At 39.7% G+C, this 25,207-nt stretch overlaps 1 pseudogene; it reads right to left on the bottom strand.

Annotated features, from left to right (window-relative positions):
* LOC118575139 overlaps positions 1-21,874 on the bottom strand; it is a 96,361-nt pseudogene extending 74,487 nt beyond the window's left edge.
* Between the last annotated feature and the right edge of the window lie 3,333 nt (positions 21,875-25,207).

Raw genomic sequence — 25,207 nt, 5'->3', positions numbered from 1 at the left:
CAGGTCACCTGTACCCGGAGCACCTCCATTTATCAGACCAGTGTATAAGGAACCTCAAAAGACTTCCTCAAATACATCTCTGGGGTCATTCCTGTTTAGAATAGAGCAGTGCGAGCTCTTGTCAGAAACAGCCAGAGAGCCCAAAAATGAAAGTAAAAAATAAAAATGTTACGAGGGAATAAACATAGCATGCCAGACCCTTCTAGAGAGAAAGAGTTAGAGAAAATTCCCCAACACACACTTCCCGGGGGGTATACACAGTACTTCTTAGGAGGGAGCTGGTGGACAGCCCCTAGGTGGACCCCCGAAGGTGGAAGTTACCTAGAGCCGCTCCCATATACAGGAAGTTATGATAAAGTTGGGAACAGATGGGTAAATTATGAAGCACGGCTTGGAAAGCAAATGGGCATATGATAGTAAAATATAACCCAGGCTGGCAAGAGTTTGACTCCCCACAGATGTGGTCACTGGCGCGAGACAGATTTCACAAAATTCTGAGATCACGCCCTCAGACAATAGCCACGGTGAACTCCCGCTGAGGAAGTGATACACAAAAATAGATATGGATGTCTCTTGTTATTGTTTCTTGCTGACTCTGAGTAATTGTAAAAAATAATGGCCTGATGTAACCTCCTGCCAAGTTCCTCGATTGTAAAAGTATATAAGCATTGCCTATACAGAAGTAAAATTGCAGCAGCACATCAACACATGTGTCTGTCTGTCATTCTCCTCGCCCATTCCTGACTTCTCCTTGAGCCTTCTCCCTGGTTCTCCCGCAGTGGTGGTCTCCCTCTGGGTGGTCTGCGGCAGTATGTTAATAAAGTTGCCTTGAGGTCAGAGCAAGCCAGAGCAGAAACTAGGTGGTAGTGATGCACGTCTTTAATCCCAGCACTTGGGAGGTAGAGCTAGGTAGATCTCTGTGTGTTCAGGGACACAGCCAGCTTGGCAGACACACGCCTTTAATCTCAATAGCAACCATAGAAGACCTGGAGGTCTGTACAAACAGGCAGTGATGAGGAGGTCATGTGGCTGGGTTTACAACCAATGAGAAAATAGAACAGAAAATGTACAAAAAAGATAGGACAGAGAGGTAGCTAGCTTGTGGAGAGGAAGAACAGCAGAAGCAGTGAAGGGAAAGGTTTTCTGCTCTTGCTCTGACCTCGTGGTTTTTAACTCTGCAATTGGTTCTGTGTTTCTTATTTAACAAGCCAGTTACATCTACAAAAGCACAAATAAAAATTAGTCAGTATAGCCAGGAGTGGTGGTGAATGACTTTAATCCTAGCACTCAGGAGGCAGAGCCAGGTGGATCTCTGTGAGTTCGAGGCCAGCCTGGGCTACCAAGTGAGTTCCAGGAAAGGCACAAAGCTACACACAGAAACCCTGTATCAAAAAACAAAACAAAACAAAAACAAAAAACAAACAAAAAAATTAGTCATTTTCATCCATCTATGAGCCATGAAAGATGCAAAAACAACCTACCTAAGAAGACATGCCTTCTGGTGCAATAGCAAAAGAAATGCTACACTGAATATTCAAGCAATTTTCTGTTTGGAACTAGGGCCCATTCCATGAGAAGAAATTCATTCCTAGCATTTTTTTTTGGAACACAAAAGTATGACTAGTGAGACCAGAAGCACAAGGAGTGAATATAATAGTATTATTCTACTAAATGGACATAGAATTAACATGATTTCCAATAATTTGTCAAACCATAGATCAGAACATGTATCCACCCTTGTCAGGGAACCTTCTCCTGGTAGATGTAAATTAACAGAGGCTTTCAGCTGGTCATTTTGGAGAGAATGAGGGACTGGATAATGCTCAGCTACAGATGGAAAATGCAAATCATATTCAGCCATAGAAATCTCTGTGATCTTCCAGAAGTTGTAGATAATTACAAGAAAAAATATTTTCCAGGAAGAACAGAACAATTGTGCATATAAATGCATAATTTTTGTAACACCAGACAAGCAAAAGTTCATGCTTGAAAAAAAATATGGAGAAAAAAGTCAAGTGTAAAATCTCACCACTAGCCAAGAAATTTTGTATTTGATATTTTTTGTGACAGTCAGTTATCAAAGTTTTGATCTTTAGAAGGTTTTCCAGTCTAGAAAGGGCTCCATTCCTATGAGTAAGTCAACAACATAAACAGGACTCTGGAAAAAAAGAAGAAATTTCAAAGTTGGGCAAATAGGAAGGTTAGTATGGAGGATTACATATGGAAGGAGTTAGGGGAGGAGTGAATATAATCAAAACACACTGTATTTAAGTTCTAAATTAATTGATAAAAAATTTTTAAAAACCAACAAGAAAGCAGCCAGACATACCAAATAATAAATAAAATAATTGCAAATACTGGAAGGTAATTAGGCACAAAAATACTTAATAGAGAGGGCATTCAAGAAAAATAGTGGAAACCAAGTTTTCTGCACTATCAGAATGTAGATTTAAATGTATGTGTAAATATGTATACATGTATATATTGACATATGAAAATACATACACACATATATAAGGCATCCTTTTTGAAAATTTCATACATGTATGTAGCCTCATACACACTATATAGTTCATAATCTGTGCTATCTTTTCCATGAAAAAATAACAGAGGTGCTCAAAGCCTCCAAACACTAAGCAATCCCAAGAGGATGGAAACTTTAATCACCAAATTACATCAGTGTATGTTGGATCTCTGTTTTTTACAATATATTATATACCAAAAATTTTATACAGTTCACATATGGCACTCAAAATGTTTTTTGCAGCATAAATGCTATATTGTTAAAGTTTAAAAAAAGAAAAATACCACAATAGCTATGGTTGAAACCATCCCAGTTGCCTGGAAGAGGACAACGGGGAAAAGGAAAAGCCACTCTTAAGCTTCTTGAGGTAGGCAAACATGGAGGTCAGACACAGAGGGAGAAGAAGCCGCATGGCAGGGAAGATGGCTTCAGAAAAAGAGAAAGAGAGCCCAAGATATCACAGAAGCCTAGTTAGGGTCAGGCCAGAATCCAAAAGAGAGAAACAGAAAGGAAAAAAAGTCAAATTAGGATTTTCTGAATCAGTACTCAGTTGTGTTCAAAATCAAGGAAACTTATGACACACTCAATAACAGAAATGTTGTGATCTGAATGTTTTAATGTTTATATACAAGAAAGTTTAACCCTATCTTCTATATATTAGTTAAAAATTGATTTTGGCCGGGCGGTGGTGGCACATGCCTTTAATCCCAGGACTCACGAGGTAGAGGCTGGTAGAACTCTGTGAGTTCAAGGTCAGCCTGGACTACAGAGTGAGTTCCAAGAAGGGCTTGAAAGCTACACACAGAAACCCTGTCTCAAAACACCAAAAATAATTAAATTTAGTAACTCATGATGTACAGTATTGTCAGATAACTGTGGATGATTGACAGATATATTGGAAGACTTAGAAATCCCAGAATGTGCTATAGGAATTACTGTCCCTATATTGCATAATTTTAGTGGAGATCAGAGATGTCATTATTTACTTATTCAATTACATTAGATAAAAGAGTAACATTGGATAACTTACTATTTTTTAATCTCATCTGACAAAATCAATGTAAAATGATATAAATTATTACTGAATACAAATGCAGTGGGAGATAGACATATGCATTTCTGGAAAAGACACACTGAGATAATTTTTAAAAGAATCCCCACAATGCTAACAATGATAGTCAACAGCACACACATCCGTGAGATGTCCCCACAAAAACATTCTTACACCAGGTAGGTTGGTATGTGTCTGAATAGCTGTCTGTATGTGTATTTCTGGCTGTGTTGTAAAATACCATAGCAGGTAAAACACTCTTTATGAAACACCCCTCAAAAAAGGGGGCCAGCACATAAAATCTCAGTGCTAATGAAAAGTACATGCTGAGGATGAACAAAGCACAGTGGCTACACCAGAACAACACCAAAGAAGGGCTTTGAAAAATAAATTAATGGATCAGATGGCCAAACACCTTAACTGTCAAGCTAGAAATCTCATCCAATGACTGAGGAAAGCAGATGCAGAGATCCATGGCCAGGCCCCAGGTGGATCTCCAGGAGGAGGGACTGTATGAGCAAGAATTGTTGAGACCAAGATCAGAAAAAGCACAGGGACAAATAGCAAACTAATGGAAACACATGACCTATGAACCAATAGCTGAGGAGCCCCCAACTGGATCATGCCCTCTGGATAAGTGAGACAGTTAATTAGCTTGAACTGTTTGGGAGGCATCCAGGCAGTGGGAGCTGGACCTGTCCTTAGTGCATGAGCTGGCTGTTTGGAACCTGGGGCTTATGAAGGGACACTTTGCTCAGCCTGGGAGGAGGGGACTGGACCTGCCTGGACTGAATCTACCAGGTTGAGCTGAATCCCCAGGGGACTCTTTGCGCGAAAGGATATGGGAATGGTAGGAGGGGCTGAGGGTAAGCAGGGGCTGGGGCAGGAGGGGGAAGGACAGGGGAACCCATGGCTTATATGTAAAATTACAACACTAATATCTGTATTGAAAAAAATAAATATATTTTTTAAAAATGACAAAGGAGATTGTGGTCCTTCCCTTGGGTAACATCCTCATTTCTTCAACAAGTTGAGATTCTTCTCATTATAAAAAAGAAGCTCCACTGTACAGGAAGTTTGGGAGCCCTCCATGAGAATGTTTCTGGAAAGGGCAGATGACAGTGGCTCCTCTTCCCTGTAGGAGAATTGAATCATGTTAGAAGGTCTTCTACCACTTTAGAAGTTGAGCTATGGGAAGTGTACTATTAGTCAACATGTAAAATATTCTGGAGGCATGAAAATACAGTGTGTGGTCCAACTGTGCCTTTCCTGCTGTGACATTCAATCTGTGTGTCATAGAATATTGCAAGTAATGCCAACTTTAACTTTCAGCAACTGATAAATATAGGAGCATTGTGTCTGGAAAGTCCCTACCATGATAGATGTACCCACTGTGCACCTAGCCTGAACATCCTGGAGTGTAATTGTGTGTTAACCATAAAATCCTGAGTCTGATATTGCTAACATTTACCATCAGGTCCAGAATGCAGGCCACCTCACTGCAGGGACTTGTTACTCAAAGCTCCCAACTTCTGCACGGCTGTCATAAAAGAGAAACTCACAATAGGTAAATGTCACATTTTTGGCTTCATGGTCCTATTCATGAACTTGATCTTCATGCTATGATTGTAATTTCTGTCTGTTTTATGCTCTGGCCTTCTGTGAAGCTACTCCTTATGTTTCCTTTTACCGGCACAATGCCAGAGCAATAAAAGATTTTGTATCACACTATTTTTTTCATCAGTATGTTTATTATAAACAGAGACTACCAGTCATACATTTTCATCACCACAGTTCTGTACTGAGTGCCAAAAGTTTTATAACTGATTGTGAAGGATCCTTCAACAATTATACTTCACTTACAAGGAAAATTTTTGGGAACAAGAAAAATGGGCCTTGGTGGTTCGTGTTCCTGGAGTTGTGTCCATGCCAGTGGATGCCCACATGCTCCAGAAGAGAATTTGACATCACTGCTGCTGTTGTTGCTGTTATAACAGTGATGACCACTACCACTGTTTCTGGAATTGCCATTTCATAATTGGTTACTACACCTAGCACAGTGGAGACTCTGGCAGCAAAAGTAGCTACCACAGTTAGTTAATCTTTCATTCTATTGGGCATGAAAAATTTAAATCAATAGTTATGTACATTTCGATTGGCTTTGAAAGTTATAAATTTACAAACTCAAGTTCCATTTTGAAATACCATCTTACAAGGACTGCAATTTGCAGTTAGGCTCGTTAAGGAAGGGAATGGCTCAGTTGCCTTTAGCCTACCGTCTATGGATAGGTTAAGACTTCTGTTGGTTTTTTCTGTGTTGAACACACAGAATGAAAGACATGTGCCACTTAGAGATCTTTGGCAACAGTTAACTGTGCGGCTCTCATATGATTGAGCCTGTATGATAATGAGTATTCAGAGATGGGTAATGCCTTGGGGGCACTCACCAACCTAAGACAGAGCACCTGTGTGGCTTGGACAGGTGTCTCCATGACGGGTAGGGTGACCTGCTGATGTCCCATGCAACCTAGACAGAAGCTCATTTTTTATTAAAAGGGGGAGGATCTGTAGGGCCCTGGCCCCCGTTTTGGGTAACTGTTGCCTTGCTTGCTGACCTTGACCTTGCTATCTTTTCTATGCTAATTCTCTGTGAAATTCCATCCTCCTGAATGCTTAAGGGGAGCTCCTTGTCTGTGCATCTTTCATATTGGGCATTAACTGCTTAGATGCAAGATTGTAAAACATCAAAAGCCTACTTCTACCCTCGGGGATTCCCCTATTGTGCTGTAAGCCTATATTTAAGGCCTCCTCTCCCCTTCAATAAACAGCATTTGGCATTCTGCTTTCAAAAAAAAAAGGAAAGAGCAAAATTGAAGACAGCCATGACCTAAAACAGGAAGTGGTAATGATGTCATGGGCCAATAAGGATGTGAATTATGTGTCAATAAATATCTTTTCAAAAATGTAGTTTACTTTTTTTGAGGTATGGTTTTACACACAGTGGAGACTTCATTGGAATTGCCTAGGTTTCTAAAGTTGAATGTAAGCCATTTTGCAGCCCAGGTATGTGACTCTGACCATATTCTTGCTGGTCACTGACAGTGTTCTTTATTAAATGTCCTATGTCTGGCTAATACACTCTCCCCTTAAAACACTGAGTAGAAGACTGGCATGAGAACAATTTCCTGTAATGACAGAACTTTTAGGAAGGAAATTCGTAGGTTACAGGAAAATCTAATCTATATAGTATTATGTAGTGGGTAGCTGTTAGAGTTTTTACCTGGATGTGTACTATTGAATAACTAAAAAAATTTACTGCTCACATACCTGGGATAATGTTTTAGCCACTTGCTGATTACTGAGTAAAGGTAGTTAGTTCACCGTGACCTAAGGAGATTTCTAACAAGGCCAGGCTGATGATAGGTTGCAAGCTTCGTTTCTTGTGCAAAAAAGTTTTACTTTTCTAGTGACTTATACTGACATACACAGACTCCTAACATTTTACCTAACCACTCTTAGATTATAACTTTTGAGCAAATAAGTTACTTTTTAGAATTCCTTAAATGATTTTGTCCTTTAGTTGACCTTACCAGAGAACTGACCTTTAGTCACCTCCCCCCACCCCCTGTTATGGTTGGAATTTGACAAGCTGACAACTGTTGCTTTATGTGTGGATACTTATCACCTCTCTCCTTGACCCTGGAAACTAAAAGCCTTGAATTGCTTTGCCAAAGAATTACTGCTTGTGTACATGTACTGGTTCACTCAGAGCCTTGGAGAATTGGTTTAGAAGGAAAAAGATGAGGACACAGATGGAAAGAACTAGATAAGAGATGAGAGAACAGCAGAAAGGACTGAGAGCAGAAGGGACTGTGAAGAGCTAAGTATGAGAACAGAAAAGAAGCTGTGTTAATAGAATTGACTTCGAAGAATAAAGTGAATGGACTAAAGAACTCACAGTGCTTAGGTTCCTCCTATATCCCGCAGATTAGAAGCCTCAGCTGGTTGTTAGACTATTCCATGGACCCTGTGAGAAAACAATAAAGGCTGTACCTTTTATTGTCTTCAGTAATATAGTGTATTTCAGGCCAATCCAGGTTAAAGGATTTCAAATAAAATTTAATATAAAATATCTTGATGTAGAAAAACTGGTTGTGTGATTTTATCCCAATACACAATTTTTCTAACAATGAGAAACATTTCCAAGTGTCTTTTCAATTTTGTCTCTCCAGGCAGCCATGTCTAACATGGATCTGGGATCTTCCATACTCAGGACCTTAACTCTACTCACAAGGTATGGCTGGTCTCTGCTACCTGGATCCCTTTTATTTTAACTTTATTTTCAATTTTTCTTTCAGAAAATGTCATATGAAATAATCATGGCTAAACAACCACATTCCTGGAGTCTCAGGTCCCCAATCAGCTAAGATTTGAATACCGAGTTTCAAAATTGTTAGTAGTTCACAGCAAAATTTGTAATCTACAATTAAGAAGAACTTTCAATTCAAACAACTGCAAACATTACTCTGAAACATTATTTAAGGGACTACAGAGAATTAAACTTCAAGACAGAACCTAACTTGAACTCCAAAATTACCCTAGGAAGCTATACAAACCAAGAAGGACCTGGAATTCGAGGCCAGCCTTTCCTACTTGATAATCAGCCTCCCCTCAAAAAAATGAAAAGACTAACATGTAAATTCCAGTCCAATAGACAATTCTATTAAAACCAAACCACACCAAAACAATACCTCAAAAAACAAAATCAAATCCAAAAAAAATCAAACAACCCTCAAATTCTTTGTTTTTCCTTTTAAAATACAGAATCTTGATGTGTAGTTGAATTGCTGATAAGTCCTTCCAAGAATGCAAGTGGCCTCCTAATCGAGGTGAGTGACTTGCCTGCTCTGGAAAATTGTAACAGAGATCCTGGTTCTAGCAGGTCCAGGCAGTGCGTGACTCCAGACTCCAGGACTCTGAGGGCTCCTCTGATAACTTTATACTCCTTTTTGGATGCCTTTTACCACAAACTCTATCTATGTACCCCCAACTCCGAAGAACATGTTTCCATATGACTTGAATCTCTATTAACTTAATTCTTTTTATGTTTAATTTTTCTAGTGTAGTTTGATTGAATCAAAGCATCATGTATAAAATCAAAACTATAAAATTAAGGAGAAAGTGAAAAGATTATGCATTGATGGGTTAAATATTTGGTGTATGTGAGGATATGTTCATATATATATATATATATATATATATATATATATATATATATATATATATGTGTGTGTGTGTGTGTGTGTGTGTGTGTGTGTGTGTCTGTGTGTGTGTCTGTGTTTTGTTTATATTGCTTTAGTTTATATATTTAGTAAATTTCAGATGAAGAGGATCAGCAGCCTGCTTTGGATCAATTACTTTTAAGTAGCCAATTTCCAGCAACACTAGAATACAGCCATGCCCATTTAGGAAGATGGAATTTTCCTTTTGAAAAAGTTCCTTGAGAATTGTTTTACTACATGCTATACCTGTGCTATGGAAGGGGCAGAATCCTCAGCTACACATGAGCACTGCAAGGGGTCCAGTAGAGAGGGACACTAACAGATTTGATGAAAATTCAGGAGATCTGGGGCTTTGTAATGCAAAAAGACATTATTGGTAACTGCAGGATGTAGAAATAGTAAGGACCAGGCAGTGGGATTAGCTCTCCCCAGGAGCCAAGGGGAGCTAGTCCACAGAGGGACATGGAACCAGACCAGACTGAGAACATGTCCGATAGGCAGTCACCTGAACCAGTTACGGAAATTGCTTTGACACTCCCCCTACAACTACAGATCTATTCAGAAGGCAGGGTAAGATTACACAACAGTTCTTCCATCATTCACTAGTGATTGCTTCTCACTGTTCCCTCTGCTGAAAGATCACAAGGTATGCTTGAAGTCAGTTATATTTCTCCAAAGTCCCTCTGCTTCACTAGAGATCCCTTTCTGATTAGCAAAGTCAGTCCGTTTTCCATGTTACAATTTGCAAAAGACAACAAAATAAAAGCCAGGATTTATAAAACCCTAATGACCATTAGGACCATAATTTGTAAAGCTGACTCAGGAGTTTTACAATGAGTTACAAACAACCTAATCTTCACAGGGAGTCCCAGAGAAGTCTGGATATATCTAGTGAAGTCATGCAGATCAGGTGTTCAGGATCATCTTTAGCAACTTAACAAGTATTTTGCCAGCCTGGGCACATGAGCTCATGTGTAAGTTAAAGAGAAGAGCTGTCAACAAACCAAACAATTTTGCAAGATTGATTTGGGTGTCAGGCAGCTGTGCAGTCACTCCATTTTCTTTTCTTTCTTTGTAGCCCTGGGGGTTTAAGCCTGTGTTGTAAATAAGATAGATTTTTCTAGGTTCCATAAAGAGATTTAGCCTGAGAGGGATTTCCTAGGACCAGGTCCCTTAATATTGCAGGATACTTGAAGTAGGGGGAGCTCGCATGGCAGTCCAAGAGCAGCCAGTGCAGCCAAGGAGCATCCTTCCATTTGTGGGCTTCAGAGGACAGGGGATTTCTGTAGCATGAATCCTAATCTTACTAAAAGTAAAATATAAATATATAAAATATGGAATCTTAAGAAATGAAAAAATAATCTTATAAAATCTGTGTCTTAATTAAAAACCCAGAGCCAGATATCAGGGTAAATGCTGAAAGATCAAAGAAACCAACCACAGCCACTTCTTACCTCACCAACTCCTCAGCAGATTTGGGAAGAGTCTGTCTCCAGGAATCCTCAGACTGAATGTCTCTGAGTCCTCAGCTCAAAGGACTAAGTTCCTGTCTCCTCCCTCCTTTTATGCCTTTCTCCACCCAGACACATCACTTCCTGTCTCAAATTTTTCAAAATTGCTGGAATTAAAGGTGTGTGGCTCCCAAATACTGAGATTAGTGGTGTGAGCCATCACTGCCTGGCTCCATTTCTTTTTTAGACTGGGTTAATGTCTATGGTATCCTTGAACTCACAGAGATCCAGACAGACCTCTGCCACCCAGTGCTAGGATTAAGGGTGTGAGCCACCACTGCCTGGCCTCTATGTTTAATTTAGGGACTGGCTCTGTCCTCTGATCTTCAGGCAAATTTTATTTGTTAGAGTGTGAACAAGTTATCACCACAGCTCTTGCCTTGGAGAAGAGGGCCCTGTATGTTCAATAGATTACTCAAGGTACTAGAAGAGCAATGTGTTAATTTAAGAAGTTAGTTCTATTGTCTGGCAGTGATGGTGCACACCTTTACTCCCAGCACTCAGGAGGCAAAGTCAGGAAGATCTCTGTGAGTTCAAGGCCAGTGTGGTTTAGACAGTGATTTACAGGATGTCTTGGACTGTTCCACAGAGAAACCAAACATAAATAAATCTGTTTTATTTTTGCTACTGTACCCAGGTTCTGCTACATAACTCGCAACTTCAGGTTAATGAAAGCTACCAGATGAAACATCCAGCTTTTCTCCCCTTTCCCCTGTCCTCCACATAGTGTCAGAGCTGTCTCTGCCCTTTAATACTTCAGCATTCTCATCAAGACTTCTCTTGCTGATCAATTACCCAAATCCCCCCTCTGCACATGTATTCATCTGTATGCATTCATTTGCTCTATCCCCCATCTCATCTCTTACCCTTTTCTGAGACAGTGACTTCTATTTCCACATGTCAGGCCAACTGCACCATGCAGACATAACAGCTTATTGTACTTTTCTTCCACTGGGTCACAAGCTTTCATGTAAACTCCCCAGGCTGGCTTTTGAACTCACTCTTAATCCCAGACAGGCCTGCACTTTGCCCTTTCATATTCATCCTTCTGAATAATTGCCTGTACAGCCTCCCATCAGCAAACCCAGCTTATCCACTTGAACTCAGACTACTCATAATTTTGACTTGACCCAAGATTACTTTATAATTTTTTTTATTTTGCTTTTTTGTTTGTTTGGTTGGTTGTTTTTTCTTTATTTTCTTTCTTTCTTTATATATTTGTTTATTTTGTGTGGATGTATATGTTTCAAGACATGGTTTCTCTGTGTAGGTTTGGAGTCTGACCTGGAACTGAATCTATAAACCAGGCTGGCCTCAAACTCACACAGATCTGCCTGGCTCTGCCTCCCAATGCTGGGATTAAGGTATGAGCCACCACTGCCTGGCCTTAGTATTCTTTCTAAAATCAGAAACAAGTAAAACACTCTTCTGTGTCACTTGTAAACCTGAAGGCAACTGTTAAGAAAAATTGGAATTAATTGTGTTAGTGAGTGAATCTTGGTCATCTACAACATTTCCAAGCTACCAGAGAGAAATCATGTGCCATGCTGAGGCAGGAAGATCAAACATCAAGGCCACCCTGGGCTACCTGGTGGCTTTTAGGTAAGTTTGCCTAAATGAGGCTCTGTTTCAACATATATATTGGAATGACTTACAGGCTGCAGTCCAACAGTGGCTAGTTCTGAAGGAAAGTCCAAGAATCTATAAGCTGATCTGTCCCACAAGGCTGGGTGTCTTAGCTGGTCTGCTGGGATATTGAAGAAGAAATGAATGAGATCAGGGAGGTGGGGACAAGCAGGCAAAGAATCCACTTCTTTCTTCCCTTGTCCTTATGTAGTATTCCAACACAATGTGTGGCCCAGATCGATAAACCAAATTCCCCCTCTGAATATGTATGTATCTATATGCATTCATCTATCTATCTATCTATCTATCAATCTATCTATCTATCTATCTATCGATCTATCTATCTATCGATCTATCGATCAATCTACCCCACATCTCATCCCTTACCCCTTTCTAAGAGAGTGACTTCTATGTTCCAGGCTTTTCACATGTCAGGCCAAGTGCACCATGCAGACATAACAGCTTATTGTACTTTTCTTTCCATTGGGTCACAAGCTTTCATGTAAACTCCTCAGGCTGTCTTTGAACTCACTCTTAATCCCAGACAGGCCTACACTTTGCACTTCCATATTCATCCTTCTGAATAATTGCCTCTACAGCCTCTAATCAGCAAACCCAGCTTATCCACTTGAACTCAGACTACTCAAAATTTTGACTTAACCAAAGATCACTTTATAGTTCTGTTAGTTGTGTGTGTGTGTGTGTGTGTGTGTGTGTGTGTGTGTGTGTGTGTGTGTGTGGTTTTTTTCAAGACAAGTTTTCTGTGTGTACATTTGAAGCCTAACCTGGAAATGAATCTACTAACCAGGCTGGCCTCAAAATCACAGAGTTCTGCCTGCCTCTGCCACTCAAATGCTGGGATTAAAGGTGTGAGCCACCACTGTCTGGCCTTAGTATTCTTTCTAACATCAAAAACAGGTAAAGGGCTGGAGAGTTGGCTGAGAGGTTAAGAGCACCGGCTGTTCTTCCAGAGGTCCTGGCTTCAATTCCCAGCAAACACATGGTGGCTCACAACCATCTGTAATTAGATCTGGTGTCCTCTTCTGGCTTGCAGGCATACATGCTGTATACATAGTAAATAAATAAACAAATAAACAAACAAACAAACAAATAAATAAATAGATCTTTAAAAAAAGAACAAAACAGGTAAAACACTCTGCTGTGTCACTCAACAACCTGAAGGTAACTGTTAATAGAAATTGGATTTGATTGTGACAGTGAGTGAATCTTGGTCATCTACAACTTTTCCAGGCTACCAGAGAGAGATGACATACAATGCAGAGGCAGGAAGATCAAACATTTAAGGCTACCCTGCCCTACCTACTGGCTTTTAGGTAAGTTTTCCTATCTGAGGATCTGTTTAAAAATATATATTGGAATGACTTACAGGCTGCAGTCCAACAGTGACTAGTTCTGAAGGAAAGTCCAAGACTCTAGGAGCTGATCAGTCCCATGAGGCTGGGTGTCTCAGCTTGTCTGCTGGGATAATGAAGAAGGAATGGATGAGATAATGGAGGTGAGGACAAGCAGGCAAAGAATCCCATTCTTTCTTCCATTGTCCTTAGGTATAAGCTATGTGACATCCATTCTCATGATCCAGATCAATGGCATGTTGTCTTTCTCCCTCAAGATCCGAATCACAAGTGTCCCTTCCATATCTAGGTTATAGTTCATTCCAGACAAAATCAAACTGACAAGCAGGATTATCTATCACACCATATCACCAGCCCAGGCAGTTTCTCATTTCATTTCAATATTTGTTTTGTTGTTGCTAATTTCTTTGTTTGGTGTGGCTATAGTGAAACAGAAAACCTCATGTAGCCCAGGCTAGCTTAGAACTCCATAGGATCATAAAAAAGTGACACTTCTATTTCTACTTCCTGAATTCTGAGTCCTTTAATCTGTCTTGCCCTCTTTATAGAGTGCTGGGATGCAACATTCAAGAACTCAGGAAAATTGGGCAGGCACCCTATTTATTGACCAGCATCTCTAGATACAGTTTAAAGTTCTTTTGATTAAGAATGATTATAGAATTATTAAGTAAAAATGAAGAAAACAGTATAACAGAAGACAATAGAGTGTGAATTCCAGCATAACATCAAATTTACAATTCCCAATCCTCAATCTTCTAAAGAACAGGCTGGAGCTCAGCATGGTCCTGATTCTAAAGCTTTGGGGATTAAAAGGAACTATATTCATCTCACAGATTATCCCACAGGTTCCCAGCTAGTTTCCTTAATAGAACTCAAAGCACAGTTTGTGCATGGGACCATTCACTTTCCCATTGACGGCCATCAGAGATATTTCGGAGATAATTGCCCAGAAAAGTTTGAGCTTCCTTTTACCCAGATCTCATTGGATTAGGATTCAGGGTAGTAGTGGCTTCAAATGCACATAATAAGATGGAAGAACTCTTTAAATTGTTGCTGATGAATCTTTCAGGAGGCCTGCAAGGGCCTCTCTAATCCCACCAATCATGTACACAAATAAAATATTTCTTTTAATGATACTTTTACATAAAATATGCAATATATGTGATGTGTCAAAAGCTGAAGCTTTGGATTATCCCAGTCTACAATCCCCTAGAGGTGCCAGAAATACATGAGACAGGCCTTATACAGGAATTGTATATGAATACATGCAGAAAAGTAGTCACCATTGGATTGATAGCCCTGGCCTGGAACATGAGGGAATTTTTTAGGGATCACTTCTAAATCTAATACATATACCTTTGGACTAGCTTGCATACCAATGGGTAGAACACACTAGTTGTTTACAGAAATCATTCCCAGTTCTTGAAACTCAACACGCTCCAGCACCACTATTTGAATATACTTCCTGAATGTACACCTGGAACTTGTGCTCAAGTGAGGAAGGATTGGGAGCTCCCTCTATCAGCCAGAGCAAAGGTATTCTGCATTATATTAACCATTATTGCACACCTGAGGCTTTCAAGGCACTGTGTAGTTCACATTGATGTAAAATTAGAATTGATGTATTAATCATGCTGCTACTCTAGCATCCTGACTTGTCATCTCAGTAAACTCAGACTGTCACATATGTGTCCATGCTCTGTGCAGTGTATGCACTCGGGACCCATATAAAGGGAAAACTGATGCACAAAAGGTATGTTACTAATATCACAGTTTGCTCTATGTCAGCTGTCCTCAGATCTGTTAGAACAGGATCTGTATCTCTGATTCCTGTGGGTTAAAGGCTATTTGAGCATAAGTAGGGGCTTTGTATAAGAGAAATTACTTACAGTGGTAAAGGACTCAGGGAAGCCTTTTGAACAGGACAGGAAGTGGAGCTCACAGTGTCAAAGCTTGGAACCCCAAGGATGATTATAGGTATCTTATTGTTGGTCCTTCTGTGTTCTCCTGCTTTCCAGTTACATGGCTTTTTGCTTGATTATGAAGAGGTAACTTTTGAGCTTAGGGTAGAAGCAGTCACAGTTATGTCTTATAAGGTGAAGGGAATGGCATCAGGAATTGAAGGCCAGGTGTGGGAGAATTGTGATGCCCAGGCAAATGTCCATATTATGACCTCCTACTTTAGTGAGAGTTGGATGAATAGGCAGGATAGCAACACTAGGAAGACTACTAGTGACTTTGGAGATTTGTTAAATCCTTCTGGGAGTAGGTTCTAGTTATGCAGGTTGCTAAGAGGGACACAGCAATACTTGACGGAATCCTGTATCTCTTCCCCCAGGCATCGGGAGAAAGTCCAATTTGTATTGGAGGATGAAGGGTGCTAAGAAGTAAGAGTGATTTCGGGCTGCCTCTCTGTGGATGTAGAGTTCTGTTTTGGTTTTTTGTTTGTTTGTTTGTTTGTTTGTTTGTTTGTTACATTTTTATTTGAGAAATAGAGAAGGTATACCGAGCCATGGCTTTTCAGGCATTCATTACATAGAACAGGATAGTTTCAAAAACATAGTGATCTAGCTAATGCGCCTCCTGGGTGCTAGGATTACATTTGTGCATTACCGTACGTGTCAGAAGTGCCTCAATCTACCACATTGTATGCCCTACTTGCTCTCCTTAGCACCTTTAAAGAATGACCCAAGGAAATTATGGAAATAATATCCCAAGAAGAAAGTGATGGCTACTGTATAGGTTATGGAATAAGAACAATTTGCATGCTTGGGGACCATCTAAATTATGAGAGAGCATTACGTGTGGAAACTTCAGGAGCTGATTAGTGGAAAGTGCATCAGAATGTCTAGTTTTCCTGGGATTAGAATACTAATGCCATGAAGGCCGATGGAGATGGAGAAGTCAAATAGGACTTAGGCATGAAGCCTTGGTAGGATCCACAGAAATGTATGAACCTGCTTGGGAGATATACATCTGTCTTTTGACTGCTTCACAATTACATGTTGGATATCTAACATTTAAGTCCATCCTCAGCTTAATGGATGGGCACTCTATGGACATTCTGGACTATAGGAGACATTATCTCAATAAAATACAAGCATACAAACTCATAATTCACACTATGATATTCAGGATTTACTCTCAGGGTGTTTCATTACGCTTTTCCTTTTTGCACTATTTTTCAGTCCTTTTTTTTGTAATCAGATCTCTATTTATTAAGTGAATGTATGTGTTTTGGGAATGAAACTCTGGTCCTTGTACATGATAGGTAAGTGTTCTACCACAGAAATATACCGGAGCCTCTTCAACTTTTGTTTCGTTTTGTTTTTTTGTTTTTGTTTTTTGTTTTGTTTGTTTGTTTTTTGTTTTTTGAGACAGGGTTTCTCTGTGTAGCTTTGCACCTTTCATGGAACTCACTTTGTAGACCAGGCTAGCCTCGAAATCACAGAGATCTGCCTGCCTCTGCCTCCTGAGTGCTGGGATTAAAGTCGTGCACCACCAGTGCCCGGCCTTCAAATGCTATTGTAAGACATGGTGGCCAAGTTACCTCTATCTCTGTGGTTTTCCCCTGGGTACTTAGCCAGTCACACAGTGACACCCACAGATATCAGACCAAATAGCTTTCAATGTGTGAATGGACCTCAAAAGTCAGTGTCTTGGTGGTTGACCCCAATCATATTGACCGATTGAATTTGGGAGAACTGTCTTCTGCCTTTCTATCATTCTGACCAACCTTCTTCAACATCATTTGCAAGAATTAATCTCATTGTCTCTACATAGGTTGATAAAGACACTCTTGGAGACTATGTAGATCACTTTAAGATCTCAGTCAGACTTGGATTACCTGCTCCATTGACTGAATACTTGTGAGCTCAATAATCTGAATCTGAACGTTTTTTTAATGTGATACATAACCTCAGCCTCTTGGATTTCTACTTGAGGAAGTGAAAAGAACCCTAAAAACAGTGAAACGGGAGTGGTGTTGGATGGGAATTATCAGTTCACTGACGTCTTACCTACCCTGAACCAATGGTGTGAGGACATCCTATTAAAATTCTAGCATAATGACCTTTCTATACTTGATCTGAAGCAACTTCTTCCCCACCCAGCCAAGCTGAGTCAGCCTACCAGGGAGGTATACCTTGCCTCTCTAGAGTGCTATAATGACATGGCAAAAGCACTCATAGACATGGTTAACCAATTTTGTCCTGAGTTACTGGATACGCTTATAGACAAAAGTCACCTCTGCTACAACTATCAGTTATGGAATTTGTCCAGCCTATGAATATGAACTAGACTTTGTCTTTGCTGGTAATAAATTAGGGAAAGTTGCTTCTTGATACTGATAAATAGAAGACTAGTGTGAGGAGAGTATGACATCCCAGTGAAGGGGCATTGCTTACATAAGCAATGAGTATTACATAAGCAGGACCAAAATGCCTCAGACACACAGGAAAGGAAAGCATTTCCCTATTATTAGACTGAACATTGAATCTTTCTAGAAATTATCAATCTCCAGTTTCCTCACTAGGACAATTGTAGCTTAAGACTGTTTCACATAGAGGTTCCTTATGACTAGAAGGTAAAGTTTTAATCTTAATAATATATAATGTGCTGAGTATTTAGGGTGCTGCCTTGTGGCCTTCAGAGCAAAGGACCCACCTTCTCTCAGCATTTTTATACCTGTATTCATGGTTTCTTCATTTACCAACACAGCAGTGAGGTTAATTTCAAAGCTACACAGGTTGTGGCATTCTAGGGACTGGTCTGTCATCCATGGAACCCAGAGCATATAGCTTTACACAATGTTCAATATCATGTAAAGGAAGTGGTGTGCAGTTTGTTCAGATTGCAGGGACTGAGGTTGACATGAAGAATGGCTTGAGGACACAGATATCTTTTGCAGTCAGAAAGACTATTGCACATTTCTAAATGATTTGCTGTCAGAGAGACAATTATAAATTTGTAAATCCTGATCTTGAAGTGCTGTTTAAATAGTGTTTCAATAATCAAACAGAGCACACCTGATTGAGAACTGTTGAGTGTCTACCCACTCATTGAACTGTTTAGCTAGTTCCCAGATTCAAGGTCAGGAAATTCTTGTGGCTTTAGGAGTTGAAAGATACCGAATTAGTTCATTAATGCGGCTCAAGCCCAGAGAACTTTTGCATTAAAACTTGCTGAAGTTTTACTGGTATTCCCTGCCTTTTTCCCTAGCCTAGGTAAGGTTGCTTCTTGCTTGTATGGGAGTTCAGTGAATTATGTGCAAAGAACTTTCAATCCAATGAGGGAAAGAGAGGACTGTTCTTCTAAGAAGGAGGGGTTTGGATTTGGCATAAAATTGCAATCCAGGAAATACAGGGTAGATGCTCTGTAGTCCTACTGAGGATGACTGAAAAATAAAGAAAACATAGGGGGAAGGGGATACACTTGAACAGAATCTGCCTGGATTTAATTCTTACTGCTGGTAGATAAATGCAAATGTAAACTATTGTTCTGGGATGGTAGTATGTATAGCAGGGCATCAAGGGTATTTCCGGGCGGTTCTATCAAATCACCTCAAAAGGAGTTTTTTAGTTGTTTGTTTGTTTGTTTTGCACTGAAAAATCAAACACTAAACAGTATAGAAAGACAACTTTTAGTTACAAACATATGTCAGGAAAGTTTTTTTCAGGCTGACTGTACAACTATGAATTATGTCCACAATTTATAAGATACTCAAAAGACACAGATTACAAAAGGCTAAAATCATCCACTTTTAAAATGAGCTAATCCTATCAATGCACATTTGCCAGCGTGAGGAGGTAAATGGTAAATGTACTCATTAATGAAATATTTACTCCCACTCACAGTCAAGGAAATGAAAAATCATAGCCTGAATGTGATTCTACCACACTTGCGTGATAAAGTTCACCTGCACAAAAGGCAAAAACCATCACAGGCTAGGGAAGGGGAGAAAAGAGAACTCATTTGAGAAGATGAATATGTCACAAAATATGTTTCTAAAATACACTGTCTAAAATCATAGGATTTTGTTACTTGCATAAACAGTATCACAAAATGGTAAACCTGTGGATTCATTATGAGATAAGTATACAGGGTCTCTACCCAGCTCTTCAAACATCCATGTATAGTAAGCACATTTCTGTTCTGATATCACTGGAGCTTGTTATTTATGGTGAAGATTGGAGTATTTCTCTCAACATCCCTTTGATTACAAATATGTATGGTTAGAGATACACCCCCCAATAATTCTGAGCATGAAGCATGACTGTTGTTAGGAAGATAATATCATCAAACTCAGAGAGAATTGGTAGTCTTTAAGCATGTTAAATCTTACCTTTGGTGATCAACACTAGGAATGATTCTCTCCAGCTGCCCTAAATGGCACTCATGGCTTCTGGGTATAGATATACCATACTTGTCCCCACATCTCTTCAGGACCTCAGGTCAGGTATTGAAAGTTATTTCTCCTGTATTTTTCCATTTCATTCTAGGTCAAATTCAACTCCCTCCTTCAGGTACTTTACTGATACTATTTATTTCCCAGATTCCAAACAGGGTTCCTTTATTGCAGAATGTGGTTCTCTAACTAAAAGAATACTAGCCCAATTCCTTCACGACTCTGAAAATGTGTGCTCCATGTGCCCCCTGTAGTGGGTAGCCATTCCAGCCTTGGCCTGGAAGTTCCAACCCCCATTGAGGCTTTGGTAATGGTCATACCTACAAGGCTGGGCTGAGAGAATACTCTGAATACCCAGGATCCAAATGAGAGGAATCTCTGGGTGCCAGGACCATGGATGCTGGACGCAGATTGAGCAGAGTTCTCCAGAGAACACCGCTGGACTGTGCCATACCTTTGACAGACCCTACAATCTATCTATCCCTTCATTTGTAAGTTACCCCACAAAATAAACCTCCCTTTTAACTATGTGGAGTGGCCTTAATAATTTCACCAATAGCCCCCCCCCCACAGCTCCAAGGACTTGAGAGGTAAGTGGAGGCAGTTTTTCTCCTGTATGAGGGTTGTTGATGTAAAGGAAGCCTTTCTTCCATCACTATGCAGTTATACATTACTTTTATATTTCATGGAGGGAAAGTGGGAAAGTGCATGTGTAAAAATGTTTATGAGTTTCTAACTATCCAAAGAACCACCAGATTACAGATGTGGTCTTCAAAGAGGTCACCAAAGTGCTTGGGAGGTCACTGATTTCTCCCAATGCTGGAAGCAGGCAGGTTCTCATGGTGGGGCATGAGTTTCTCAGGACTGACACAGGATGGGAAGCAGTGATACACAGGATTCTCATGTATGTGCTCTGAGTAACTTTTCCAACAATGCTCTTGCCCTCATCTCTGCTGAGGTGTGACATCACTTCATAAATGAGCAGAGAAGTAGGCCTCCACAAGAAAGCCTCTCATCCTCTGGGCCTGACAGCCAAGAATGATGTCCTGATAACTCCGTCCTCATTGCCATAGAGTTCATAAAAGCTTGGGATATCTATCTAGTTAAAGACTATAAACTTTCCTCTGCCATTTTGACCCTTCACAGGTCTCTGACATTGATGACTAAGCTAACAGTAGCTTTGCAGTTAGACAACAGCAGGCAATCAGCTCCTTCCCTCAAGGCTGCAGCTATCTTGTTTGTTCACTAATCAGTTCATTAATTAGGAAAAGCTACTAGGTCTCTTTTTAAAAAAGGCAAACTGGTTCGTCTTTCTCACAAGCTTCATATATTGAAGAAAACACAGGTTTCAGATGTGAATCTGTTTCAGATGTTTTATGGACACTAGTTGCAAGGACTCAAAAAGGTTACAAGGCTTAGGTCCACTTGTTACAGGTAAAACAGACTCTAGATAAGTAAAATATCTAAATATAAGGTTTCTTTTAAGCTCCTAAATTTTAACTTTTGTCCTTAGAAGATTTAACAGACACTATCTAGGGAACAACAATGGACTGCAAACTGTTGATCTCTGGACTTGCTAAAAGTTGATGTAAACCAGTCCAGCCAATGGGACTGCTTCCAGTCCCTTCACCGGGAACAGCTAATCCCCATTGCCCAGCCTTTGACTAGCCTTTCAGTATTCTTGTGCCCTGACAGTCGACACCCCAATTTCAGCTGGAAGCAGCTATACAAGAGTACATTGTCCCTCTCCTCTTAAAAGGTTGAAAATGCAAAGGAAAATTCCCTTTGTGGGAAACCTGTTGCTTACATCTCAATCATTCTGGGCTAGTCCAGCAAAAGTAAAACCTTGGCCATGCAGAATGAGAATTTTACTGCCCCATCTGAATGATGGGCCTGAAACACTGGGTTGACCCCATGCATTCATGGTATTGTCCTAAATTCAAGAACAGGGTACTATGTAATCTTCTAGCACTTTACCAAAATAAAATACTATAAAGAACTTAGATGGATTTAGCCCAGTCCCTTTACACTCTAAGTGGGCCATGGGCACAGCTGCAGTAATGGTCTGCAGTTCAGCTGGACTTGCATCAGCAGGAGACATAGATATAGGGACCTCAGCATTGATATTACAAGACACAAACTAGAAGACTTTCCAATCAGTCATAAATTCAGACTTAGCTCACACTGCGGACTCGTTTGGCAAACTAAAAACATCTCTAGACTTCCTAGCTGAAACAGGCTTGTGGAAGAGATGAAGTCTTGATCACTGGGGGTCATTTAAGATTCAAGGAGTATACTAAGAAAAAAGGCCAGAGAATGGGAGACCCAGGAAGGGTCTGGATGGTATGAGGGTTTATTTAATTGGTCTTCATGGCTTAGCACTATACTCTCAGCACTAGGTGGACCATTTTTCTTTTTTCTTTTTTGGGGGGTGGGGGGTGGGGGTTAAGACAAGGTTTCTCTGTGTAGTTTTGGTGCCTGTCCTGGATCTCACTCTGTAGACCTGGCTGGCATCAAACTCTCGGAGATCCACCTGGCTCTGCCTCCTGAGTGCTGGGATTAAAGGCGTGTGCCATCACCGCTTGGCCTAGTTGGGCTACTTCTAATCCCTATTCTACTCATCTTGGGACCCTGCTTGATTAATAGGCTGATCACCTTTTTGTGTGGAAGATTCAATATAGTCCAGCTCATGGTCCTCTGGTTTCAATATCATTCCCTAGAACCCAGAGATGTATGGGACCCATGATTCTATCCTCTCTGCTTACCTGTAGAGGTGAGGATAAAGAGGCCTTATTTAACATTAGTGCAGCCATGATAATCTGAAGACTAACAATACTAACACTAGTCATCACCATTACAATAACCAGGAAAAGCCACAAACTCTATCCTATGGGAGGCCAATCAGAATTGAAACAAAGAAGTACTAAATGGTCTATCTAGAACATTAAGGCTAGCTTACACATCCTGTATATAGTTTGTCAATTTCCTTGCAGTAACACCAGCAAATTACTATTTTACAAAACTTCTATCATCTCACTCCTGCCCAATCCTGTGTTCAACCCCCAGGTGAATCTGGATTTTGCCTAAGCCCCATCCTTTATTATTTTAAAACCATGCCTCAACTGAGCTTGATGCTCTCCCTGATCCAACCACTGTGTCAGAAAGGAAAGAGAGCTCAAGCATAAGCTTACAATAAAGGCTCTTTGTTTTTGCACAAGAAATTGGTCTCCTGGTGGTCTCTGGGGGGCTCATGATGTGCACATAACAAGCTAACCTGAATGAGAAGAATCTTATCAAATAAAAGAAGCACACAGAATAACAAGTGAATTGGACCAAAGGAAAAAAGTCCACTTAGCACATAATAATCTAAAGATTAAAAATGCATACCAAAGAAAGCATATTAAAAGCTACAAGGGAAAAATACCAAGTAATACATAATGGCAGACCTATTAGAGTTATACTTAATTTCTCAATGGAAACTCTAAAAGCCAGAAGGGCCTGAACACAGGTGCTAAAGATTCTAAGAGACCATAGATGCCAACCCAGACAACTATACCCAGCAAAACTTTCAATTATCAAAGGTGGAAAATATAAGATATTCCATGATAAATCAAACTTAAACAATATCTATCTACAAATCCAACCCTACAGAAGGTACTTCATGGAAGGAAAAATTGAACCCATGGAGAGTACTTACATGAATGTAAGCAAAGAAAATGATCTGACAAAAGCAAAGTCAAAAGATGGGAAACTAGGAAACTAAACCTCTCAGTGTCACTCTGACTTTGTCTGTCTGTCTCTCTCCCAAACACATACACATACACACACACACACACACACACACACACACACACACACACACACACGAACAAAAATAACAAAAACAATATAACGGGAATCAACAACAATTGGTCATTGGTATCTCTTAATACAAATGCTCTTAATTTCCCAAAAAGAAGATGCAGACTAACAGAATGCATATAATATTGGGTTCATCCTTCTGCTTTATATAAGAAACACACCTCAACATCAAAGATAAATATTACCTCCTGGTAAAGTGTTGGAAAAAGATATTCCAAGCAAATGTACTGATGAAGCAAGTTTATGTAGCCATTTTATTACCTATCAAATTATCCTGCCACCAAAGTACCCTATACACCTTCAAAGCAGAATAAAACCCAGAATTATATTATTCTTAGTTCTAGGAGTGTTTCCACAATGATGATCAAGGAATATATGTTGCTATAAATGTATAAATAAGTATAAAGGTATATACTTTTATATAAATATTACTGCATTATCACTACTTGTAGCCAATTTTCTAAACTGTCTTATTAAATAAAAAACTGGAGCCAAATATAGGGGTAAAAGTCTTAGAGATCAGGGAAATAGTGAGAGCCACCAACCAACATTACCCAGAGTAGATTTAATACTCTACCTCTTATCTAACTACTTTTTATAGTTTTCTTACATTTTATCATAAAATATAGAGTAGTAAAAATTTACCTCTGGCCGGGCTGTGGTAGCACATGCCTTTAATGCCAGCACTCGGGAGGTAGAGCCAGGCAGATCTTTGTGAGTTCAAGACCAGCCTGGTCTCCAAAGCGAGTTCCAGGAAAGGCACAAAGCTACACAGAGAAACCCTGTCTCAAAAAAACAAAACAAAACAAAAAATTACCTCTGAAAATAATAGTTCAAGAGCCTATTAGGTTAAAAAATAAAAACTGATATTATTATATACACATGTACTGAAATTGCTCTAAGTATGTAGTGACCAAACATTAAAATACACAATATCCAAGGAGATCTTAGATTTTATGAGCAAAGTGAGATACAAATGTGGTACACTTAGTGTTACTGCACACCAGAAAGAAATATTGCTGTTTTTATTTAAAACACATAAATTGAATTCATTCTCCAAAAACAGTTTTAAGTATCTACACAATGACCTATATAACTATGAGATAAGAGTACAGTAAGAATAAAATTACGTTATACATATTTGTAGAACAGCTTGATTCTCATAACATTAAAGATATTTGTATTTACACTTGATCACCAGAACACCTGTACAGGAGTTCAGAAATAATAAAACTCAGAATCAATATACACAGTTGTAAATTGTAGAACTGAATGAAAGTTATGCTTGACAGGATGGCAGGCAAAGATGCATTTTTTTAAATTAAATTTAATTTAATTTTTTCAGAGACAGGGTTTCTCTGTGTAGCTTTCTGCCTTTCCTGGAACTCACTTGGTAGCCCAGGCTGGCCTCAAAAATCACAGAGACCTGCCTGCCTCTGCCTCCCGAGTGCTGGGATTAAAGGGGTGTGCTACCACCACCTGGCCCAGTATAATCCACATGTAGGGTTTTTTTTTTCTTTTTCAGAGCTGAGGACCAAACCGAGGGCCTCTAAATCCCCAACCCCATCATATA

The sequence above is a fragment of the Onychomys torridus genome, unplaced genomic scaffold, assembly GCF_903995425.1.
Source record: "Onychomys torridus unplaced genomic scaffold, mOncTor1.1, whole genome shotgun sequence".
NCBI classification, from domain to species: Eukaryota; Metazoa; Chordata; class Mammalia; order Rodentia; family Cricetidae; genus Onychomys; species Onychomys torridus.
This window is presented reverse-complemented; position numbering and strand designations above follow the sequence as displayed.